The sequence below is a fragment of the Protopterus annectens genome, chromosome 6.part0 (genome assembly GCF_019279795.1).
Source record: "Protopterus annectens isolate FY-2018-M chromosome 6.part0, PAN1.0, whole genome shotgun sequence".
Classification (NCBI taxonomy): Eukaryota; Metazoa; Chordata; order Ceratodontiformes; family Protopteridae; genus Protopterus; species Protopterus annectens.
In genome coordinates, this window is record NC_056737.1 from 1725913758 (window position 1) to 1725940224 (window position 26467).

The following is a 26467-nucleotide window of genomic DNA, read 5'->3' on the forward strand; positions in this document are numbered from 1 at the left end:
CCTATTTTTTTAATTAAGTTATACAGGTATAAGTATATATTCAGCCCATTTATATGGGGACATTTCCAGTGAAGTTCCTAGAAAGTATACTTTATTAACTACCATAACACTCAGATGGGCAGATATTCCTTTTTTGAAATGATTAGGTTTACCTAATTACATTAGGACAGATTTATTGTGGTTCAGTTTTAAACCTGCTACAGTTCCTATCTATTCCAGTGTATCTAGTATCTAGAAGTGGGTCTAATTGTGATTTAGGATCAGTTAACCAGATGATACAATCATCTGCCAGCCATGTGGTTAGGAGGAGCCTTGTTTCATCCTAGATTTATTTTAAAAGAATTACGTATGTAGTTAAGATACCTATCTATAACATAAATGGCACAAATGAACAACAGAGTGGTTAAGGACAGCCCTGACATGTACCCCAACTTACAGTTATGGGGTTGGAAATAATGTTATTCATGGGCACTTTGGCTGTGGGGATTTATAGAGAATTTTACATCATTTATAAATTTCTGAGAAATTGCATAAAATTCCATTGCTGCCCACATATTCACCCAGTCTAACATGTCAAAAGCTTTATGAAAGTCAATTAATAAAGCCTCCACCTCATACCCAAATTATGAGAACATTTCTGCAAGTTGTACCACATCCTAAGAGCATCAGCCATTCCCTCTCTGCCCTTCAGGAATGCCATGTGATTGTCAGGAATAATACAATTGCCTTTTCCAATTTCAATGCTAGTATTTTAGCAAAGACCTTTAAATCTGTACTAAGCAATGATATGGTGCAAATGTTATTCATTTGTCTTTAAGATAAGAAAGATATGATTGACTAACCCATGTGTACTCGTGTTTTCTATTGGAAGTAGCAGAGAATTGTTGCCTAAAAAATAGTGTTTTTTTATAACTTCTGGAGTAGATCATAAATATGGGTAACAAGGGGAAGGGAGGAAGAAAAGGTACTAGAGATTCAGGGATTTTTGAACACACTGATATATCTTCCCTTGGGACATCTAGCAGGTTGGTTTTGGTATTCAATAAGAGCAATTAATGATGCACACATATTTATTAATAATAAAAAAATCTGTTGGCAAAAAATACTTTTACGTACCTGCAACCATAAAGAGACTTCCATTAACTTGCTCTCTGCTTCACACCTTTCTAGTAGCATCAGTATGTGTTTATTAAATCAACTAGAAAAATCACATTATAAAACTGCATAGTTGCTATTTAGTCTGCCATCAAACATCCGCCACAACCCTTGTTTGCTTCCATAAGATCTAGCACTTCTTGAAGTGTATTATACTGGTTAAAATACTGATATGATCAAAGTAGACTACATGTAGATATGGAAACAAAAGCAGTTGCTTAAATATTACCTTTGCTCTTCCTATGTATTAATCTCATTTGCAGCTCATTCGATAAATACATTTGAAATGGCACTTAATCAATTGTCGTACGTACAGTGGAGTATGCTTTATAAACAATAAGAATAATGAAACTCTAATGCCTAGCATCATTGATGACTATATATATATATATATATATATATATATATATATATATATATATATGAATGCCGCGGTGGTACGGCGGTAGCGTTGTTACCTCACAGCAAGAGGTTCTCCCGTTTGATTCTCGGCTGGGCTTTGGAGTGCCTTCTGTGTGGAGTCTGCATGTCCTCCTCATGGTTGGGTAGCGTTCGAAAGACATGCATGCGTAAATGGGTGTGCCTTAGTTGAATGTACACCTCACCTCTTACGCCATCCAAACTCACATCACACATACCTACATATGTGGAGGTCCTGACCAGAAACATACTTAAACCCCAGAGACCTCCCAAACACAAACCCAAGCATGCTACACATAATACTTCCTCTGCAGAACATATTATACATAATAGCTCACATACCAGTGTCTCACAGGTCAATCTTAGAGTTGCCAACTTTTCATGTCAAAATGTCTCGACATGTACGTGAAAAAAAATGCATGTGATTTTTGGTACCCCCCCTGCCCCTCCCATACAGCCAGTACAGTGTCCCATTACTTGACTATTTCTCCATTTCTTCCCATTTGCCATAACTGTTCAAAACTCTCAGTGCGCATGCTGTTTTCTGCTTTACTTCAAAAATTATTACAGATATTTGGATTTAATTTAAAACTTTTATTTCAAATTTCATAGCAGAAACACTGATAGACATTTGCTATTTTGCTAAACAAAGCAATATAGTCTCACAATGAAAACAGACTTAGCATTAAAACTTATCTGCCTTTGAAACTCACATTCACTGAAACAGCACTGAAACCCACATTCAAAGAAAATGCATCTGGCCAGTGGTGGATTAAGTTCACCTTTGGGCTGTATTCAAATCATAGGCCCCTTGCACATATATATGTGTTCTTTGATTCACCTTCCTGATTGTATTAAATTATATTCCTTGTATAATTCAGCACACTTGTTACAGCATGTTTTAAATTTGTTTTGCATATTTTTCCAGTAAGCAATGAAACAAAATGTATGAACTACTGAGAAAAAACAGTCCTGTTTTACTCAAATGACCACCACCGAACAATTATTTAGCGCTTTCATTCACTTTTAATTTGTGAACTTCTTCAGAAACAAATATGCCCTACCCAAGCATCCTTTTATATCTAATAAACAATTAAATACAGGAAATGACATAACTTACATTCAAAATCAATAATTGTATGTGCAAATTTGCTTATATGATTAAAATATTAAAACACATTGTTAATACGTAGTGTTGATATAAAATATACATTCATAAAATACTTTTTATGCTTAGTGTTTGTATTTTCAAAAACATTTCAAATTTATAGTCTCATTAAGACCAGGTGCACTATCTGCACCTAAATACAGCTGCAAAATTATTCCTTACACTCTAATATGTTGTTAATATCTCCATTTAACGGCTCTTTTTCTAATTTTTCTAACGCGAAGAATTCAAACTTTTTGAAATCTGTGCATGTTATTGCATGTCTAGCTAACAAATTAGTTTTATCTTTCTTTTTGATTGCTAAATTATCTTCATAAATTCTTTGTTTTAGGTTTCTTATTGTCTTTCCTATGTAATAACTTTCACAGGACAAACATGTTGCTATATATACCACATGTTCACTGTTACAATTATAATAATCCTTTGCCCAAAAAGTAATATTGTAATAACTAAGAGTCACAAATGAAGAATTTGTTGGAAACCTCCATTGTTTGCAATTTTGACATGCAAAAGTACCTTTTTTGTTACTTCTTAACATAAATAAGCTAGTAGTAACTTTATTTCCTGATTCTAACATTGATTTGATGTTAACAATTTTCTTATAAGTAAATGTTGGTTTTACTCCCAATCTGGCCACTAGTTCTTTATTTCCCAAAATTACTTTTCAGTTGTTTTCAATTATACTTTTAATGTACCACATTCCATTTACTATTGGAAGTGGAAATGCAATCATATAGTCCTTTTTTGTACTGTGTTGTTTCCACAGTTTTTTAGACATAATACATTTTGTTGGACCTATTAAAATATCTGTGGAATGTAAAATAGGAGATGCCACCCCACTTCTCAAGGACAAAACTTCCTTTTCTATATTTTTTATCCAGTTTATGTCATAACCTCTTGAAACAAAAAGACCTCTTAGGAACTGGACTTCTTCCCTGAATGTGTCATCATCAGATGTCAATCTACTTAAACATATAATCTGTCGCTTTATAACTCCCCTCTTCATATGTTGTGGGTGTACACTGTCTTTGTGCAAATATTGGTTAGCAAGCACTGGTTTCCTATAGATTTTACTTAAAATTTTGCTTTTCTCTTTGTCAATGTGAACATGTAAATCCAAGTAGTTTATGGAATCACCAAAACCACTTATTTTAAATTCTAAAAATTCTGTTGTGGAATTTAAATCCTGTACCAGACTTGTAAATTCCTCATAACTTCCTTTCCAATGAAAAACAAATTGTCTATAAATCTGTAATAAATTTGTACTTTATCAAAATTTGAATGTTGTTGAAGAAATTTGCATTCCCAATTTGCCATAACCAGGTTTGCAAAGGCTGGTGCCACCCTTGCCCCCATGGCTACACCAGATATTTGTTTGTAAAAAACCTTGTTAAATTTAAAGTAATTATTTGCTAATACCAATTCCATCATATTACATACAGTGTTTGTTTTTTCTCCTGTGAAATCAGTATAATTAGTTAGATATTCTCTAAGGTACTCTATACCAGCTTCTTGCTCAATTGAAGTGTATAGAGACTTGACATCTAAAGTACCGAAGTGAATTTCTTCTTCTTTTATTTTGAAATTTCTCAAAATTTCTAACAGATGCCAAGAATCTCTGAGATAATATCTAGATTTCTGAACTATAGGATTGTCAGAAAAATATGTATTAATGTATGTGTTTAGTGCTTATTAGAAGCTAAAAGGGTTAACACATTTCATTCTATTTTATGTACAGCTTAGTTTTGTTTAAAACTACAAGATGCTTTTAAATTGCAATATGCTTTCTGAAACTGCAAGATGCTCTCTGACCTAGTATTTGCTAGCACAGCAAAATTCGTGTTTATGCCTTTTGGAAATTAACTGAGAAGCAGGTGATTATCTGCTAGGTCAGAAAATAATGAATAGAACAATACTGCTTTCTATAATGTTATTGAACTTGAACAATCAGCTCTGTTCGTGTTATGAGAACACGCACAGTTGCAGAAAAGATAGATACAGTTGAAGAAAGACTGCTTGAAGAAATGAACTATAATCTGTACTTGCTTTGTGCTTGAATTAGCCATAGTACCTTGAATGGTAACATTGCATAGTGAGAAGTTGTATCTGACCGGTGGTCATCAAGGCCACATTGTTTTTCTTAGGAAGTTTTTTTGTAAACTTGATATGGCAGCAGAAAATCATGGACAAACAGCTGCTATGAAATAATATTGAAAGAACTTGTGATTTATTACGTCAGCTTAGTAGGCAATGTCTTTTAGAAATGTATTAGCACGTTTTTGTCTCTTTGCTGCAAGATTAAAGTGCCTTAACCTGAACCTGCCATGTGTTGATCTTTTTGAAGTTGTTTTTCCTTTGACAGATTAGTCCTTCGTACCGGAAACTCTCACTTCACCTCAGGTCAGATGGGCCAGGTGGCATGAAACCGTACGGGGAAGAGACCACATCGGTTCTTCTGCTCTGAAAGACCTCCAACTGAATTGTCGTTCAAAAGAGGCCAGCCACTTTTCTGATCTGCGACTGGAGGACGAGTTAACGTTTTTTTTCCTCGAACCAGACGATCAATCACGGAGGCTTAGGTAAGGTGAGATTTACCTTTTTTTCTGTTTCAGATCAGGGACTTGATTTGTATCATCTGTCAGGAGATTTGTCTTGTACAAGTCAGGGACAGGAAGATTGCAGTCTTGTCATAGATCAGGGAAACAGAATAGGTAAGGCAGTTATTCTAGATAAACTGTGAAAAAGAAAAATTGTGGTACCACGTAAAAATAAGAAGGGTTACGTAACATTTTAACAGTCAGAACAATATGGGAAATAAGTGCACAAAAAGATCCCAGGATCCGCTATTAACTGAAGATGCAAAATATATGCAATTACAGCGTGCCGACAATGTTAGGTACTATACAAAATGGGTTAATAAATATGAATTTGATGGCAAATTAGAAAAATCCTCACTTATTAAACTAGTCAAACAGCTTAAAACTGACACAAAAGGTCAGGTAAAAAAGCAACGTCAATTAGGCATACCTCAGGCACACAGGTGGATTGAGGAAGCAAACCGTAGGGTGCAAAAAAGTAATAATTCAAATGCTATGTTTCTAGATAAAGAGGACAATAATTTTGTAAGAGCATCAGCCCCTCCACCCCCTCCACTTCCCTTACCAGAATATGAAGCGAGTGGACAAGCTGGTCCACCTCCGCTATACCCGGCTGTCTCCGTGAAGCCAAGACCGTTTGTCAGAGATCCCGTCGAGACTAGGTCTTGAACACGTAACTTGAGAGGGGATACTGAGTTATATCAAATGAACAAAAATTCACGAGCTATGAGTGAAGAAGAGATATGTCCGCTCATAGAAGTACCAAATCCTCAGGCAGGACAGGAAGGGCAGGACCCAACTCTTCTGGTATATAGACCATCGACACCGGAAGACATCCGGAAAGCTACAGAGAATTCCCCATCCAAAAGTTAATTTTAGAAAATTCTTAGAAGACTTACAGGGCATGAGGTTAAGTTATCATTTAGATGGAGAAGAAGTAGAAAAAGTAGTTAGACAAATCGTAGGTACAGATTGGCACATGATCAGTGGCAACTGGAATCCCCGTGACACAGAACACAAGCCACTCCCACATAGCAACACAGAACTGGATAACAGAGTAAAAGGTCTTACAGACCGATTCTCTGAGAATTGGAAGCCTAGGGCAGACTGGACTTGCATTAATCAATGTTGACAGATATTATGCTAGATTATTAGAGTGTTTTAATAACCATTGTGGAATGCAGGTACCTGAAGACCAAACACATGATTCCCCGTATGAGCAGCAGCTAAAGAATGCATTTTTAAAAGGCAGTATTTTGCCTATAAGCAACTTTATTACAAAGCACATGGTAGACCATCGTACAAGTAGATTACAGTCACTACTTGAATATGCTAGACATGCCGAAAGGCATTTTAACAGTAAAAAGAAAAAGAAAGTCCAAGTATTTTCTGTAGAAGATGGAGCAGAAGTTTATGTAGTACAGTCCGGAAAAAAGGGCAAGAAAAATGCCCAGGGAAACAAACAATCTGATAAGCGATCAGAGGAGTTTGAAGAGAGAAAGAAAAGGGGTGAATGTTTTAAGTGCGGAAAAAAGGGACATTTAGCAAGGGATTGCAAGCAAAACAAGAAAGTAGCCATGGAAGATAAGGAGGGTGAGGACTGACTATATGATAGTCAAGAATCACTAGAAAGGAATAACCAAGAAAAGACAAATGCAAATGTGATAGAGGGAGTAGAGGATGTGATAGAAGAAATAGAGGAAGTGCAAGAAATCACAGATAGTGAAGAAAGTGAAATTTTAGACTTAGCATTATTGAGCCTAGAGCTCTACTTAGCAGACACAAAACCGGAAGTTACACTTCTGGTAGAGGGGAGGGAAGTTAAATTCCTGTGTGACTCAGGGGCATCACGGACCCTGATACATCCTTCCAAACTACCAGAAAATTCAGAATCATTTGATTACATATTAGTGAAAGCAGCTAATGGACAGCTGTATCGGGAGCCACTCTCCCATAACATAGCAATAACTGACCCTGTTTCAGGGATGACCCAGAAAAGCAAAATTGTTGTTTCTGCAAAATGCCCAGTAAACCTTTTGGGCAGAGATCTTATACAGATATTTGGCATAGCAGTAGTTCCAACTATGCAGGGTATGGAAGCACAGCGACAAATGGATACTTTTGTAGTGCGACTGAAGGGCAAAAAATTTTATTGGTACAGCCAGGACTTGGTCACAACTGGTCCAGGGGCAGTAACCAAAGAGTTGATGGACATAGCCATCAGTAAGTCCCCCTCCTTTGACACTGATAAACAGCGTTTGTTGCACTGTACTCTGTATTATTGTAGCACACCAGGACCTGATAAAGAATATGAGCAAGAACTGTTTAGAAACCATGCAAACAGATTAGTATTATGTAATCTGTACTGGGACACAGAAGGGAACAGTGTAGTTAGCTGTTCATTGCCCCAGGAATTCTTTGCACTCTATAAATCTAATCAATTACCACATGTTAGTTTGACTAAGGACAAGAATGTGAAATGGGCAGACCTAGGAGAAAAAGTCACAAAGTGGGAAAAACAGACGGAATTAGAACTGTCAGAACAGGGAGTACACAAGCAGAAGTTAAATTGGATAACACAGATACACCCAGCTGTACACTTGCAATCTAGCGAGGACAGCTGATTAGCACTCTTACTAGAAGAGGAAGAGAATGCCTTACGGAGCATACCAGAAACTCTCTGGTCAACAGGGAAATCAGATGTAGGACTAATTTGTACAGCAGGACCAATTACTATCATGCCAAAATCAGCATTTAGACCACAAAAGAGACAGTATCCCTTAAGGAAAGATGCAGAAGTAGGAATCAAACTTATAATAGCAGCTTTACTTAAGGCAGGAGTACTGGTAGAATCTCCCAATTCACCATGTAACACACCCTTATTTCCTGTCAGGAAAGCAAACGGAGAATGGCGTATGGTCCAAGATTTACAAGCTGTAAATGATGCAGTAATACCTAGAGCACCTATGGTGCCAGATCCACACACCCGATTGAATTATTTGAAGCCTCAACAGAAGTATTTTTCTGTGGTAGATATTAGCAATGCGTTCTTTTCAATACCGATACACCCTGACAGCCAACATTGGTTTGCATTCACATTTCAGGGAAAAAGGTATACATACATGCAACTACCACAGGGATATTGTGAAAGTCCAACAATATTCTCACAAGAGATGGCAAGCAACTTGGCGGGATTTAGCCCACCGAAAGGCAGTCAGATTTTACTTTATGTAGACGACATCTTGCTGGCAGCCCCCACCCAGCAAGAATGCAGAGAAAATGCCATAGCATTATTACATTTTCTAGCCACTCAAGGACATAAAGTAAACAAGAACAAGCTGCAGCTTTGGAGAAAGCAGGTTAAATACCTGGGATATGTAATATCCAAAGAAGGCAGAATATTAGATGAGGATAGGAAAATAGCAATTTTACAAGCACCTAAACCGACTACCAAGAAGGAAGTGATGTCCTTCCTGGGTACGACTAATTTCTGTCGGAGTTGGATTCCAAACTATACCTTGGAGTCTGCTCCATTGACCAACTTGATATACAAGAAGCCTATGGCAGCACAAGATTTATTACAATGGACACCGGAAGCAGAATCAGCTTTCTGCAAACTAAAACAATTGATAGCATCCTCATTAGTTTTAGGATTACCAAACTATCATAAACGCTTTTTCCAATCTGTAGATTGTAAGCAAGGTTATATGACATCAGTGTTAACACAACAACATGGGGACAAGCAATGCCCCATACCTTACTATTCATCACAGCTGGACCCAGTGGCACGATCCCTGCCCCACTGTGTACAAGCAGTAGTTGCAGCTGCAATGGCAGTACAGGCTTCAGCCTCAGGAGTGTCGTTCCACCCTCTCACATTGAGAGTGCCTCATGCAGTCGCGATTATTTTACTACAAGAAAAAGTAGCATATCTTTCTCCTGCTAGACATCTTTCCTGTATGACTATACTGTTGAGCCAACCTCATATGACAATTGAACGATGTACAACTTTGAATCCGTCTACCTTGTTCCCGACCCCTGCGGACGGCACACCACACAGCTGCCTGCAGGAGATTGAGCAAAAGACACTGCCTAGAAAAGATCTGATGGATGTTCCCTTGGATGATGCCGAGGTGACATATTACGTGGACGGCTCTTGCAGAAAGGGTCCTACAGGGCAGAACCTAGTGGGGTATGCAGTAGTTTCTGATACTGAGATTTTAGAAGCAAAGTCTTTACCACACAACTTATCTGCACAAGCAGCAGAATTGATTGCCTTGACAAGGGCATGTACCTTGGCAAAGGGTAAATGTGTGAACATTTTTACTGACAGCCAGTACGCTTTTTCTACTGTACATGTTTTTGTGCAACAGTGGAAGAATAGAGGAATGATAACATCTACTGGTAAACCGATTAATCATGCACAGTTTATTTTAGATTTGTTAGAATCTATTCAGTTACCTCAGAAAGTAGCTATTTGTAAATGTGTAGCTCATACCAAGCAACAGGATAGGATTTCAAAAGGTAATGCGAGAGCTGATACAGCTGCAAAGCAGGCAGCTTCAGCTTCAGAAGTATTTCTTTTGAGTAAAGAATTACAACCTTCTGAGATTCTAGATTTAGAAATGTTGAAAACAATGCAGACACTTACTACAAAAGTAGAAAAACAGAAATGGATAAAACGAGGAGCAATTCTTGAGAAAAGGCTGTACATCTCCAAAGAAGGAAAACTGATTCTGCCGTCTAATTTGTTTAGATATGCAGCTTTGTTGAGCCATGGGCAGTGCCATGTCTCAACAGGGGAGATGGTACAGTTAGTGAATCGAGTGTTCACAGCATATGGATTTACAAACTACACAAAAATTTTTTGTGCTGCATGCCATGTTTGTAACAAGCATCATGCACAAGGGGCATTGAAGCCTAAGCAAGGGAGTTTCCCTGCACCACCATACCCGTTCCATACTATCTGTATGGATTTCATAGAACTGAACAAATGCGAAAATAAGAAGTATTGTCTTGTCATTATAGATATGTTTTCCAAATGGGTGGAAGCTTTTCCGACCAAAAATCCAGATGCAGCTACTGTTGCAAAAGTCCTTGTGAGAGAAATTATTCCTAGATTTGGCATACCGGAAAAGATCTACAGTGACAATGGAACACACTTTGTAAATCAAACTATACAACAGTTGAGCTAATATTTCTGAATTTCCTTGAAAAACCATTGTGCATACCACCCACAATCTGGAGGACTAGTAGAGAGGCATAATGGAGTTTTGAAAAGTAAACTTAGGAAGTTAATTAGTGAGACACAAAAGAATTGGGTGTACTGCCTGCCTCTGGCACTGTTGAGCATGAGAACTGTTCCAAATGCAAAGGGGTTAACTCCTTTTGAAAAATTATTTGGGAGGGCATACTATATACCTCAGTGGTAACCTCTCATGCCTACAGACCAGGAGGCTGACAGTTCACTTGCAGAATATATGAGACGACTTCTAAGTAATAAACAACTTTTGCAGTTAAATTCTGTTTCAGATAAAGAACAAACCAGACCATCGGAAGCAGCAGTAGTCCCAGGCACGTGGGTCTGGGTGAAAGTCATCAAAAAGAAGAACTGGACGTTACCGAAGTGGGAAGGGCCATACCAAGTGCTACTGTCAACACCCACTCAGTCAAGATCACAGAGCAAGCGTCCTGGATTCATCTGACACACTGTAAATTGGTTAAACACTTTGAACTGGACAAAAACATGTTACTGTTACACAAGAACAAAATGACCAGATATGGAGCAAATAGGAATATAGAACAACCTCAGATGTATTGCATAATCATTCTGTTAACTATACTGATAACATTAATCTTTTTGCTGTGGCCTTTCCTTTTTCCAGCCACACGAGCTGAACTGAAAAAATGTGATGCTTTACTCATAGACTGGCATCCAAACTTTAACACTTACCAAGCGATCAAACATGTGTATGCTGAGACTTTTAATGTTTCAAATTGTTGGGTTTGTACAGCTATACCAACAGCATACGGGGGATTATTAATGACTGCTGTCCCCCTAGGGGTCAATGAGACCTGGGAAAATTTGATTTTGACACTACGACTGTGAAATCACAAGACAAAATAGCATTGTACCTGCCTGTTACACAAAAAAGAATTGTATGTTTTTACAAAAATGATACTGTTCAGGCGGGTTGCAGCAATTGTAATGTGACTGTTCCTTACAAGTGTTATACCAAAGCTAATAATGCAGGTTGTATTTGTGATACAAACTATGACTCATATTTTGAATCAATGCACAAAATGGTTGATGAAGTACAACATAATCCTGTTCTTTTTAAACAACTATCATTGATAAGAAAATGTTTCATGCAGGGCAAGTGTATATTAATACTAAAGTAGAGAATTGCTATTTTGTGTGTGGGAAAAAAGCATACAAATGGTTACCTGAGAATTGGTCCGGCAGTTGTTTTTTGGGTAACCTGGTTCCGGCCATATGACACACTGCAGTTTTGCCTCAGGGAAGAATTCGAAATGTCAGAGAGGTCACCAAGAAACCTGGAAATCCAATCAAGAAACCTGAGAATCCAGTGGGATGAATCGAATCAGGCTGGAGAAACCATAACTCCGTGAAAAACAAAGACAAACTGACACACATGGACTTAAGTGACACTATTATATTGTGGGCAGGTATAGCCCCTATATATGGCACAGAAAAAACAATTTGGGAGCTGAGAAAACTGTCCAAACTTCTTGAAGTAATGAGCAATGCAACTTTTTCTTCTCTCGAATTAGTAACTGATGAACTGAACGCTATGAGAACTGTGGTGCTTCAAAACCGCATGGCTCTCGACTTCACCCTAGCGGCGAAAGGCGGTACTTGCACTTTAATAAAAGAGGAGTGCTGTTCGTATATTCCTGACAACCAGCATGAGATAGACGACCACCTTGAAGTGATTCAGCAAGTGTCGGCCATGACCAAACCAGGCCCAAACCCACTGACAGATTTTTTCCAGAATTTGTTTGGTGGGGTGGGGTAGCATCCTAATGAACATCCTGATTGCCATTTGTGTGGGGTTACTCCTATTAGGAGTGTGTGTTTGCTGTGGTATTCCCTGCATGAAAAGATTAATTAAAGATTTTATAGACATGTCAGTTTCTGAGACTTTGTATCAAAGTACTGAATTTGAAGAACTGTTGAAAAATGAAACACTTTCATAAGTTTAAACTGAATGACTCTCTTAACTGCAAATTCTGAACGGAAGAGGTTAGGAGAAGAAGCAAACTGTTTATGCTTTTGAAAATAGAATAAAAGTATTAACAGGGGGGAAATGTCAGAAAAATATGTATTAATGTATGTGTTTAGTGCTTATTAGAAGCTAAAAGGGTTAACACATTTCATTCTATTTTATGTACAGCTTAGTTTTGTATGAAACTACAAGATGCTTTTAAACTGCAATATGCTTTCTGAAACTGTAAGATGCTCTCTGACCTAGTATTTGCTAGCACAGCAAAATTCGTGTTTATGCCTTTTGGAAATTAACTGAGAAGCAGGTGATTATCTGTTAGGTCAGGAAATAATGAATAGAACAATACTGTTTTCTATAATGTTATTGAACTTGAACAATCAGCTCTGTTCGTGTTATGAGAACACGCACAGCTGCAGAAAAGATAGATACAGTTGAACAAAGACTGCTTGAAGAAATGAACTATACTCTGTACTTGCTTTGTGCTTGAATTAGCCATAGTACCTTGAATGGTAAAATTGCATAGTGAGAAGTTGTATCTGACCGGTGGTCATCAAGGCCACGTTGTTTTTCTTAGGAAGTTTTTTTTGTAAACTTAATATGCCAGCAGAAAATCATGGACAAACAGCTGCTATGAAATAATATTGAAAGAACTTGTGATTTATTACGTCAGCTTAGTAAGCAATGTCTTGTAAGAAATGTATAAGAATGGCTTCACTTCCTGATTCTAGTTAGACAAACTCTGTATTAGCACGTTTTTGTCTCCTTGCTGCAAGATTAAAGTGCCTTAACCTGAACCTGCCGTGTGTTGATCTTTTTGAAGTTGTTTTTCCTTTGACAAGGATTTAAAATGTGATCTAACCAAATTGAAATATTTTCAGTTTTTGAGCTTTTAGCTGAAATAATTGGTCTAAATGGTGAATTTGTACAATCTGTTTGGATCTTGGGAATACCAAATAGTGTGGCTATCTTAGGATGTTCCACTTGCACAAATGAATAATTGTCGTTATCTAATTCTCCTTGACTAAACATGTCAAAAAGTATTACATCTATTTTGTTGTAACTCTTGTTTATCTCTCCACTATTGACACGCTGATAAACAGCTTTATCATTCAGCATGTCTTCTATAGCCCTTTCATAATCTGATGTATTCATAAAGACAATTTATCTGCTCTCATAGTTCTAATTTTGTTGTTTTTACTTAATGCTTTTAGAGCTTGATGTTCTTTTTCAGTAAGGTTGTCTGTAAAAATGTCATTATTTACTTTTCTGGTTTTACATCCAAAGGTTCTTTGCCAGTGGATCAGAATACAATTGACAATGAAAACAGATTAAGTTGTGCACAAGCAGCTTGTACTGAAAACAATAATATCGGGTGTGACGATGGCCCTTTTTTGATGGAAGGACATGGAAAGAAAAGGACTACAAAGTGGTACAATACAACACAAAACAAGGGGAAGGGGAAAGGGAAAAACAGGAAAAAGTGGTAAACAAAGAGATTATGGAAAGTTTTGGTTTGCACATTTTGAATTTATCAGATATCAGTTTGTCTGTGGAATTAGAAAATGTATTAAAGAAAAGTTTTTCTTTTATTCTTGCAGTAAAAATGAACATTGGTAAACTTTTGGTTGATTTCAGATTGTATTTGACAAAGTTAAACCTCAGTTACATTATGCAGGATATTTTGAAAAGCAAAGACACAAGTTTAGAAAATAAACTTTCCAAACCTAGTACTTTCAACCCTCCCCTACAAACCACATTACACACTTTTCAATCCATTTGTGAGAAAGAATTTAGAAAAGTAAATAATGAAATTTTTTATTTCTACCTGTGGGGGAGAAGGAGGGGGGATACGTGCACCGAACCTGTCTGCAAGAATGTTGCCAATATCTGTGTTCGTGAATGTTAAGTAGGTGTGTATTAACTCAGAGCATATCTGAGGCATTTGGTCCATATGTGTAACATAACTGAAGAAGGCCTTGTGGTTATCTATAGTGTTCGTAGCCATTTCCCTCCCAGAGTAGGCCGTGGATGTTGTTATGAGAGACCGTAGCTTATTACCAGTGCTGACCACAGATGCCTTCCCTTAATGTGAATCTGCTCTGTCCTGCAGTAGCCTCCTTCTATTGTTATACAATCTGCCTTTGGCTGGGGTCCACCGGACAGGATGCCTAACCTTTGTGCATAGGGTCTGGGTTAGAAATGTGTGTGCATGTTCCATGCAATCTTTGGGATGTCCGTGGAAAGCATTCGCAAAGGGGTCAGCAGTGTGGGTTGTGGCTTCCACTGGCCCAGTGGGCTGCATGGATACCATCTCAGTCCTAACAAGGAACAACTGTCTAATCACATACATATCAAAGTAGTCTACTGTGCTGGTGGTGGTGGTGGTGGGATATGTATATCCAGGCCGAGTAACTTGTGTCCAGATCACACTAGTGGATGACGTTCCACATACAGTACCTTGGTATGAACCCAGAGAGTGAGGTTGTGCATTAGACCTGTCGCAGTGTGCTGACCGATGGGGCATGCTACTATGTTGTATGGAATGTGGCAGGTATTGTTGCACAGGTGTTGGCTGAGCACTGATATCTGGCCATGTACTTGTGTATCCACCAAGAGACACACACATGCTACATATGGGAGTAGTAGTATATCACTACAGTTGAGTATCATGTTAGTATGTGTGCCATATATTGCTGACATAGTCTGCTGATATCCTGTTTGTGTTCTCTTCCAGGGAGATGGCACATCAGTGTAATCCTGCCTACTCTGCAGCAGAAGATGAGGAGATACACCAGAGCCTGGTGCAGGATTATGACATACTGTTTTCCCGCACCAGTCAGAATCAGCAGGAGAGGACTGCACTGTGGCAAGACCTTGTCCATAGGGTAAATGACATTGGCATGCATAATAGGACATATGAGCAGGTACGACATCACTGCAGTGATTTGATCAGAAATGTCCATCAGCGTGTGTCGGATATCCACAGGCAACAGGTTGCCACAGGAGGTGGGGTGGCCACACATCTCCCCCTCACCAGACTGGAGGCTACTCCCAAGTGTTGTGGCTCCAGCCCCAGAACAGCAACAACCCAATACACCTGCATCATGATGGGCTGGATCCACACAGCAGCACGACATGGAGCGTGCAGGTAATATGCCATATGTACACTTGACTGTTCTGTACACTGTTAGTTTATGCATGTGTAAAGTGTGTCCGTGGTATGTAGCTGTCAACATAGTATGTAATTGTGCAGGTGTGATATTGGCAATATCAGCAGCTGACGTGTGAAAGGCAACTGGTGTACTACTGCACTGTATCATATGCAGTATCAATGGCACAGTTGTGCCCACTGACATTAATCACCCTCATTTCTGCAGGTCCCTCCGTGTTACAGCAAGGCAGGCCATCCATGCTGGTGAGTGTGTTTTAACAATACCTATAATAGTCCTGATAGTGCTAGTAATACTAGTGTAACTCAGTAATGCTCTGTGTGTATACTGCGGGGTGTGCATGTGCATGTGTGCCTGTGACCACGTGGGTGCATGCCCATGTGCATGTGTGCATCTGTGCATGTGTACATGTGTCCACATAAAATGCATCCACGTGTCCGCGTGTGCATGTGTGCATGTGTGCATGTGTGCAAGTGTGCATGTGTGCGTAATGTGTGTGCATGCACGGTGTGCATGTGTGCCTGTGTCCATGTGTGCATGTGTGCATGTGTGCATGTGTGCATGTCGCAGCATGTGTGCATGTGTGCATAAGTGCATCACTGGTAACATTAATGTGTGACACTGTAAACTGTGTTTCCTGTCTTCCCTCCCACAGGTTCTGGTGCTGCTCTGGTGTCCTGCAGCAAGGAACCTGAATCTGAATGCCACAGTACTGGTAATGAGGATATCTCAATGTAATGGCACAGGAAGGTGTGGCAGGGTCTGCCATTGGTCAGCCAATTGACAGTACACAGCTTTCAACCCCATCATTGCGCACAGTCATCCTGCCAGTACATCCTATGTCACCATTGTCCCTAGGTGATGGACAGGATATAGTTGGCGGCTGACCAGGTAATGTGGTATCTGTGGCACATGCTTCCCCACACAGCAGCCATGGGCAGGGTCCTGCGATGGTACCACACAGACAGTTGCCCATGGGTTCTCGTGGGAGCATCCGTGGGTGTACTGCCTCTGGCAGACATGTCCAAAGAGGTCTGTCAACCTCAGCTATGTTTTGGGCTGTCATGCAGGCACAATCGTGTATGGAAAGGTATGCCAGACAGGGTCTGAGGGAGCTGAGAGCATGTCGCACAGCCATGACTGACAGTATACGTGACATTGCGGATACTATCCGTAATTTCACTGATGTCATAGACAGACGTTGTGGGGACATATTATAGTAGTTCCAACATATTATAGCAATTCCACAACCACATGTCCATGAGCCAGGGCAATGGTGGGTGGTTGCGGCATTGACGTGGCGTATGCCAGCAACAGCAGCAGCTGGCAGTCGGCGTGGATGACAACAGGCCCGTGCAGATGCCCCCCATAGGTGCCAGCAGCAGCCCCAGCAATGCTGGGTCTGTGCTGTCATCGAACGCCCCCAGGAGACCACGCGTGCACGTGGCTCTGGACAGTCCCAACAGGGACCTGTGTCCAGTCATCAACACACTCCCCGCTTCTGATGACAATACCCAGTCTGGCTTAGGTACCGGGATACGGTCTGTAGCACCCACCTGCCAGGCACAGGTACCATGTCCGTGCCCACAGACACCGCTGATCTGTAATGACCTGCCAGGTGCAGTCTGTGGCTGTCCACAAACCCTGTATATGGCAGCATGTCATGCATATGCATGAGGGCATGCTGAATCAGGGGGCAAAAACGGTCCGGGAAAAGTAGGGGGCCCGGGCCCTGAAAGGGACATCCCCCCAGAAGAGTAAAATCCCCAAAAAAACAAGGCCATGGAAATGTGAATAAACACAACACAACACATGCCCCACAGACTATGAACATAAAATATAAAAATTTAACATGTTATATTTTTTTTTAAATTTGTAAAGATGTTTCCCCGGAGTTTTTTTCGGGCCCAGTTAGCCACAGTTAGCAGTCAGGGGAAAAAGGATATAAGAACTAAATATGCAAAGTAAGCCAAAAGCAATAGCGTAGGGTGGCGTCGGCTGAAGAGCAGGCATTCATGGTTCGACCCCCCACAACATCAATTTTTTTTTTAGTAAAATAAGCAGAAACAAGTCCCTGACAAAATGTACACATATAAAATCATATTTATGTAAAATGTAATGAAATAGTCCATTTATTTTGAAGAAATGTGAGATAAAAAAACAATAAAAATGCCAGATGTCCCTATAGCTGAGCTACAGTTTAACAAGGTGAGTGCATCTGCCCGTGGGTGAGCAGTGGTTTAACAGGTGTAAAATGAGTGCCCGGGTGAGCAGTGGTTTAACATGCTGAAACTGGGGCCCCTAGCTGAGCGGAAATGGTCTAACAGCCAAAGGGCGAAACCCCATTTTGGGGAGCTACCCCCCAAAAAAAGCAAACCCAGGGGAAACGGAAGCTTTTCAAAACTGCCTTTACACAGACACACCCTCAGCCTGTCTAGACAGTCATAAAAAAAAAAAGGGTTGGCCAGGATACTATGCACCATAGTCAAGGTACTGAACCACTAAGCCATGACAGCAGTACCTAAAAAGGTAACAGCAAATATATAGGAATGAATACAAAGTGGAGCATGACAAAGCAGGTTTTGTGAAGTTCATACAATTCCAAAATGGCCAATCACAGATATGTGCGGGGAAAAAACGGCATATATAAGCCCCATAGGCGGGAATACACAGCATAAACGAGTGTAGAACTAACTTGCAGCCAGAATGTCAGGAGTAGGTGAGGATAGTTGCTTTCAAGCACAGAGGTGAGGCGTTGAGGAGTCCAGATACATGGTCTGGCTCCTAGTCCACAATCATGAGGCCCAACTCATGCAGGGCCAGGTCCTGTGGGGAGCATATAGGGCTGAGGCGTGGGACCGTTTGGCTCATGATCTCACCAGTGCCACAGGGATTCCAAGGACTGGTGAGCAGGTTTATCACCACCATGCGGACCTGAAGAGAAAAAGCAGGACCAATTGAACCTTTGGATCCAGGAGGCCCGGGAAATGCCCAAACCCCCCCTACTGAGTAAGCATTTAATTATGTATGTAAGAAATTAAACTAGCTGATATTATGGAGATGTGTATTCCAATATTACTTTTTAAAATTACAGCTGCAGGTGTGTTTTGGAACCGCCCGAGCCTATGGCATAGGTTGGGGGTTTCCCCAGGCAGGTCAGTAATCCTCCCAGTAACTGTAAAGAAATATAAAAGTATGACAGTTAGCAAAAGAGTGCAGTGTAGTCACTAAGTAATAAAATTTCAAGTAACAGGAAGAGTGTTTTCAAGTATTGCTTTATTACAAAAGTGTGTTGCAGTCTGTAATCCAAACAGAAAAATGAAAATGTCTGAAATAAAGTCTGAAATAAAGATGCCCCCCCCCTGTAATATAATAGTAAAAACCTGCAGCAGGCTGAAAAGTACAGCTGCAGAAGATGAAAAAAAAACACATTTTGAAATATACCCTGTTGAAATACTGAAACATGACAGAAGTGAGACTGCTGGAAAGGATTGTAATAACTACAGGTAAAACATGTCAATAAAGCCTAAAATAAGTACCATCCTGAATAGTAAAATGAAAACAAGTGAGAGAGTGTGAGAAAGAGTTATGAATCCACCAATAAAGTAGTAATAACCCCTGAATAAAGTATACTGCAGTCAGTACAGAATGAAATGAATGTGAGAAGCAAACCAAACAGCAAAATCTGTTCAAAGTGTTGCTGCAGCTGGAATGTGTATCCCAAAATCTGGATATGTTGCTCTCAGTCTGCAATATGCAGATAGTATGATTGTCTGAAACCCAAAAATCCACAGTTGTCTATAGCTATATAAGGCAAATGTAGCAGGATGATGTAGCTGAACAAAGCCAGATATGAATGTGTATGAAGAACAATAAAATGTATATTGATGTAGCAGTAACAGTCCTATCACCAAATTGAAGTAGTTATCATATAGGCTGTAGTTAGAACAGTAGGGGTTTTATGTGCAGCTATTAGAAATGTACAGCATATGTATTGGTATTCGAAGGGGTTAATATTATTTTCTTCACCCCACCCTATAACCACATATAACCCATTCCACGTGAAAATGGTATGTGCAATCACAATTAACACCCCTGGACATTTGTCCTGTTGGGTCATAAATATTTGCATGTCCGTTGATGCATCTGCCCTGTTCATACATCCAAACCTGATGGCCTGTTGCCATCAATCAACCCTGCATGTTGTTGGACTGTGTATTGCTGTTCAAATTATGCATGTGTTATGCCCCCAATGGTGTGAATATCGGGGTTTTTTTTGGGAATATTAATGCATGCTGTTACAACAAATTTTAATGGTATTATATGTTACTAACCCAAACTGTCATGACATAATGCAAAACATGGGGGAACGGGGAAGGCGGGTTCCAGGGGACCCACCTCTCCCACCTCAGCTGGGGTGCCCCGGGCACTAGTGCCCAGTCGGGCCCCCCCCCGGGGGGCCCCTGTGCCACCTGTGGGTGGAACCCTGCGGGGGATGGGGCCACCCCCCCTGCAAGTGTGGCAGGAGAACCACCACTCCCCCTCCATGGCCCCGGGACTGTGGTGCGTGGGAGATCCACTCTGTTTTTGGGCCCCTACCCAGCTTGAGGCACAGGTGGCACAACTTGGGGCATGCCTGTTCCCCGGCCTACACAGCCCCAGCACAGCCCATCCTGGGCAGTGAAGGAACAGTGGCAACTGCCCATGGGTGGGGATATCAGTTCCACTGTTGCCATCTGGGGGCTCATGGGCTCTGGATTTCCAAACATCCCCCCCAATTGTGTAACCCCCCAGTGTCATACACCCCCGTTTCGTCTTGTTTGTCTTGTCTGTTGACCTACCCAACCTCCCCCCCCAGCTCTACCGTCTTCTTTCCCCTGACATACCACCCCCACCAAAAAAAAAAAAAAGGGGACTCTGTACCCACAAAAAAATTTAAAACATAGCTGCCCCTTCCCACATGTCTGCTGGACATGGAAACTATCAATTACAATTGGCTGTACAACAAGTATTATTGTTGTCCCGACACCTCTCTCAGGGGGGGACGGTTTCAAATGTGACACCATATTACAAACATATGCACAGCTGTTGCTGATGAAGAAATGGGCAGCTATGGGGCCACCTACATCCCTCCTGCAAAACCCCAAACTTGTTTCCCCACTGTCTTACCCTCTTTGTGAATTTTTTACCACTTTCCTGTCTCCCCCTTTTCATTTTTTAAAGAAAATAGGGGGTCCAAAAGAAACACTGTTAAGCGGGTTTTGGGGGTGTGAGCTGAAGCCGCATGGGAGCTCCCAAACCAGCAACCGGTTACAACTGCTTAAAAGTGCCTTAGTCACCCGATTGACAGGTCCTGTAGTCAGTTCAAAAGCAAAATAAAATCCCACTGTCAGTCCCAAACCCCAGGCCCTTTGGAAACAGTAGCCCATGCCCTACCACAAACCCATGACTCTTATACAAGAACATTGTGCAAAATAAATATATCATGTAATAGTAGGAATGAATGTAAAGGGAATATAGGATGTGTAGTACACAAAGCATGTCATTTATTACTGTAAAAACTAGTGGTTTTATAATAGTGGGGAAAAAACAGCCATGCTAGTTGGTAGCTAGTAGGTAATAATGTCAGTTAATGTACATATATAAATGTATTATATAAAACATATATATATATATATATATATATATATTTATTGCAGTGCATACACACTTACTACAGGAAACAGGAGAGGGGAATGGAGAAATGTGAATCTACAAACAGCCTGAATCATGAGAGAGATACAAACCCTTTTACACTCACAGAACAGTGTCCACAGCATACCAGCATGGTCCCCCCCAATCTGAAAGGGCAAGCCTATCTCACATACCCTTTTATAGCACTGTCCTGAAATCACAGTGAGAACTGCAATCAGTACACAACTGGCTGCATGCAATTTAAAATGCTGGTTACAATTGGTGCAGAGGCCATAATGGACATGCAGATACCTACAAAAGCATCCTGTACTCACATACACATGCAATACTTTTCATTGCACTGTCTGGAGGCAGAAGAGAGAGAGAGAGACAGACAGGGGAACAAAGACAAAAAAAAAAACAACCAAAACACTAGTCAAGCTGTCAGCAGTGACAGTGAAACCCAAACAGCAGCAGGAAGCATGTGGCAAAACAAAAAAGGAAATTGTAAAGTACAGGTTAATAGTCTGCATATTAACCCCTCCATATGTGTCATGGTCTGTATCTATGGTATGTCCATGTGATATGTTGTGTGCACGTGTTCCCCCAAAAGGGGATGACTATACATTAAAAAGCAGTGTTAGGCCATGATTGGCACATTTGGGCAGTGAGGCCTGTCTGTAGGATGTGTGTCAGCTGGTGTAAACTAGGGCGGCAGTCATCGGGGAATTTTTCCCCACCCCCCACATTTTATTTTTACATCTGAGAAATGCCAAACAAGGGGGTCCTAGGACAGACCTGGGGGATACCACAGGGACTGGCATTGAGTCTGACATGGCTCCACAATTGAATTATGGATTCTGTATGTCAACCAGGGGCAACCCATCATGTGACATATTTTAACAGGCAATGAGCTTTTTTATGATGCCTGAGGGAGTACTGTTTTGAAGGCCTTAGGAAACCAGGTAGGCTGTATGGATTGCTTCCCCTCATCAATGGCTGTAGTGACTTTTTTGAAAGGTCAACCAGGTTCAAAAGGCAGGATCAGCCCATCACAAAGGCAAACTGGGGAACAAGTGTCTAAAAATTCGCTGTATATTTTCCCTTTGAAAAATTTCCCAAAGTTTGCAGACCAGGCTGGTTCATGGTTTAGTTCCCAGGGTCAGTAGAGGTGCCTCCTTTTGTGGGACCACTGTTTCTGTATGCCAGTGTTCAGGTACATATCCTGTAGGAAGGTTTACAGTCTTATATGCGGGTTTTATGTCCTCTTGGGGTTCACGTAGCACACATCCAGGGATACCATCAGGTCACATTGATGCTTTTGTTCTCCTTTTTTGAGGCGGCCCCCCACCTGGACATTTAGATGATAGGGAGGTTACATTCAGCTGTGATAAGTATTTCTAGTGGGGAGAAGGAGGGTACTGCACTGAACCTGTCTGCAAGAATGTTGCCAATATCTTTTGTTGTGAATGTTAAGTAGGGTGTATTAACTCAGAGCATATCTGAGGCGTTTGGTCCATATGTGTAAAAAACTGAAGAAGGCCTTGTGGTTATCTATAGGTTTTGGGCCCTTTCCCCCCCAGAGAGGCCGTGGATGTTGTTATGAGAGACCATAGCTTATTACCAGTGCTGACCCAACCCAAGGAATTTTTCCCTTCCCTTTTAAATTTGGGGGGAATTTTTGGGGGTTTTTTTTTTTCCCCCCCTTTTTTTCCCTGGCCCCGGGGGAGGCCTCCTTCTAAAAATTTTTTTAAAACAAAATTCTTTTTTTTCCCTTTGGCCCTTTGGGGTCCCCAAACCGGGAACCCAAAGGGGATTGCCTAAACCTTTTTTGTGGGGGAATTTAAGGGGGGTTTCCTGGGTTAAAAAAAACATCTTCTCACACAGACTTGCACACACACACACACACACACACACACACTGAGCATTTGCATGGTTCAACTCCTACCTACCTATATTATGACACTTGAGGGAGATGCATTAGCAGAGCACGCTACCCAATTACTGGGCATCTGGTCTGCACCTGCAGTATTTATAGGGTGCTGACATCTTTATTTCTACAGAGGTATGTACATCTAGTACTACCTGTCAGGTGGGGGATAGCATATATATGCATTTGCAGCCACCTACGGCAGGGTCAGATATGCACATCGCACTGGCAGGTTATGTTCTATGCCATGCTTCGTGACCACAGGACCTGTAACACACAACACAACCAGTCCAGAACACCACTCCCACATCCAGGACACACACTTTGCTTCCCTGGGAACAGTGCCGGCATATGCAGGTGTTCACATACACCATTCCAGTTGTTAACATCAGGTACAGGCATATTGTGTGTGAGAACTACTCAGGCCTCTACCACTTTACCCTACAGCCACTACAATTTGTGGGTCCATGTGCTATGGCAGAACCACACACCACAGCCACATTGGGGAATACATATTGCACCTGTCAATCTGCAACATGGGTACTCACTGTTCCTCACCAGAGGTAGACCACCATTGTTGATATCTGAACATACCCACCTTTCCCTGGACATCCATATCCCATCCCCACCCCCAGGCAAGGTTGTCACTGCACACAAACTGTATTTAGCACAAGCAGACTCTACACTTGTGAAGACTGGGGTGGACGACTTCAAAGGACCCATGCTGGGGGACTATACTGGCCACTCTGCATAATCCTTGACAATTGCATTCTATGAGCATGTGTAAGGTTTGCATTGATCATGCTATCCCACATATACCCATGACTGCTCCACAACAAGACACCTGTCAGGTGTACACCAGCCATATATGAGCTGTCCAACAGACAGAGTGAGCTAATACATTGCAGAGCTGTAGCCCACAGAGGGAGGACATCTGTGAACAGTTCTGGCACGACATTTCATACCCACATACTCATCACAACACAGTGTTGACAGTGGAATTGTCCATACAATGCAGATAGGGCTCCCCTCAATCTGTTATTGATGGCCACTTACTGTTAGAGGTCCTCAGCAACTCTCTTCCAGCACACACCAACAACATGGCTGTGGCTTAGCACATTCAAACCCTGGGATCTCCACTGTGCCCCTGCTTGACAGAGGCACAGCTCACTAGCCTCACACGTTGCCTTATGTGACCTACTTTACAGTGGCACAGTAGCCTACTGTACTGGGGATGCAGATGCCAAGCACACTCTGGCTAAGCTGTCATTCCCTAGGGCAACAAGCCTAGTATTGACCTCTACACCCATATGTTCAATTGTCAGATGCACAATATTTGTTGTGCTGTTATACTGTTTGCAGGTCTTTATTGCCATAGCATTCCCTCTTCCTATGAACAACTTGTGTATCTGTGGAAGACGTTTGAATATGAGGGCGATCCACTATATCACTTATGTCTCTGTAGTCATTTAGTGTGTGCACTGGGCAGATTGCAGTGTTGTGGTTGGTTCCTGGAATGACACGTACAAATACCAGATATGTGTGGCCAACTGCTAAACGGAGATATGGCCTAAGTGTGTGAGCATGCCCAGTTCAGCCTTTCCATGGCATGTTATCTGACATATGCCTCATTTATCAAAGTGTGCGAGCATGCCCAGTGTGAGCTTTCCATATGTTGAACTCTGAAGTCCACCACATAATTGGGTGTGTGTGAACTTCAACAATATCTCACGTTTATGGTTGTGTGTTGGGTGTCATGTTGTGTACTAACTGGCCAACTGCTTCGTGTCTGCCACAACAGGGATTATACTGTGCCTGCAGGGATTGCATGGGATACTTTGCAGACAGTTGTCAACATACTTTCATAATGACCTAACACTGTAGTACCGTATAGTGTACTGGTTCAGTACTTTCACTGTGGTGGACAGTATCCTGGGCTTTAGTCCTATCACTGCTTGACATCTTCATAGTGAGCACAACAAACTGTGTAGGGGCCAGTTGTGCACATATGACCATGTTGCATTATGTTCAGATATGGACTACCTACACCAGGCTCGTCCAACATTGGTAGTGTATTCCACAACATAGGTGGACATTGGCAAACACTAGCGATGTTCCCTAGGCTATTTCTGATGCTAGTCACAGGGTGTGTTTGTCCTTCGACACACATTGTAACTGGAGTTTGCCATGACATATGTCATGGTTAGTATACTGTGCCTCCGCTTACCTCTGACATAACAGTGATACCTGGGTTAACCTACCATCTCCCATCCACTCATCGGGATTCCTCTTGAGGGGTGTCGATAGGTGACTGTCTGGCTAACCTGTACTGGGAGTTTACTCAAGAGTGGGGGTGCCTTCTGTGTTATGGATCATTCTGTACAGCTTGTCCTATGTATGTCAGTGCTGGGGTTCAGTTCTCTCATGTGCATAGCTCATTGCCATTCAGATTGTACAAGGTGCAGCATGTTCATTGATTCCAGCTTGGACATGGCTTCATACATCAGGCACAGCTTGCCTCTGGCTGGGCAGTATGGCAGTGTGTGGAGCTGCAGTTTGTTTACTCAGGCAACACATGACATCTGTTCATGCTCTTTGCTACTCCTGGTGGGGTACTGTTGTGGACTTTACAGTTGATGGAGGTGTCTGCTGAGGTATATCCCACAGAGGGTATTGTAGTCAATTGTGATGCTGATGAAGGATGACTGCAGAGCCACAGTGACCTCCCCTTATCTACATCTGACAACCTTCATGATTGGGTGGGTATATGGTATGTTTCTGCGAACACTACAGCCACATGTTTGTCCAGTGCAGGATATCTATCACCTTGTGTCCCCAGGTCTCTCATTACATGTTAGGTACATAATGGGTTAACACATGTGTGGTAATTTGTGGGCATTTACTGTATATCCACGGTGGTTGTCTATACACAGTTCTGCAATTAGCTTGCTGACATGGCTATGGCTCCAGTTGTCTCTTTCTAGGTGGCCCTTTTGTGGGTTGCTTGTGTCAGCTGGGGGTCGGATATGGTGGGCTGTTTGTACTCCTCTGCATACATGTTCAGTCACAGTCCTTCCATGTTGGCCTGTACCTATGGGACATAT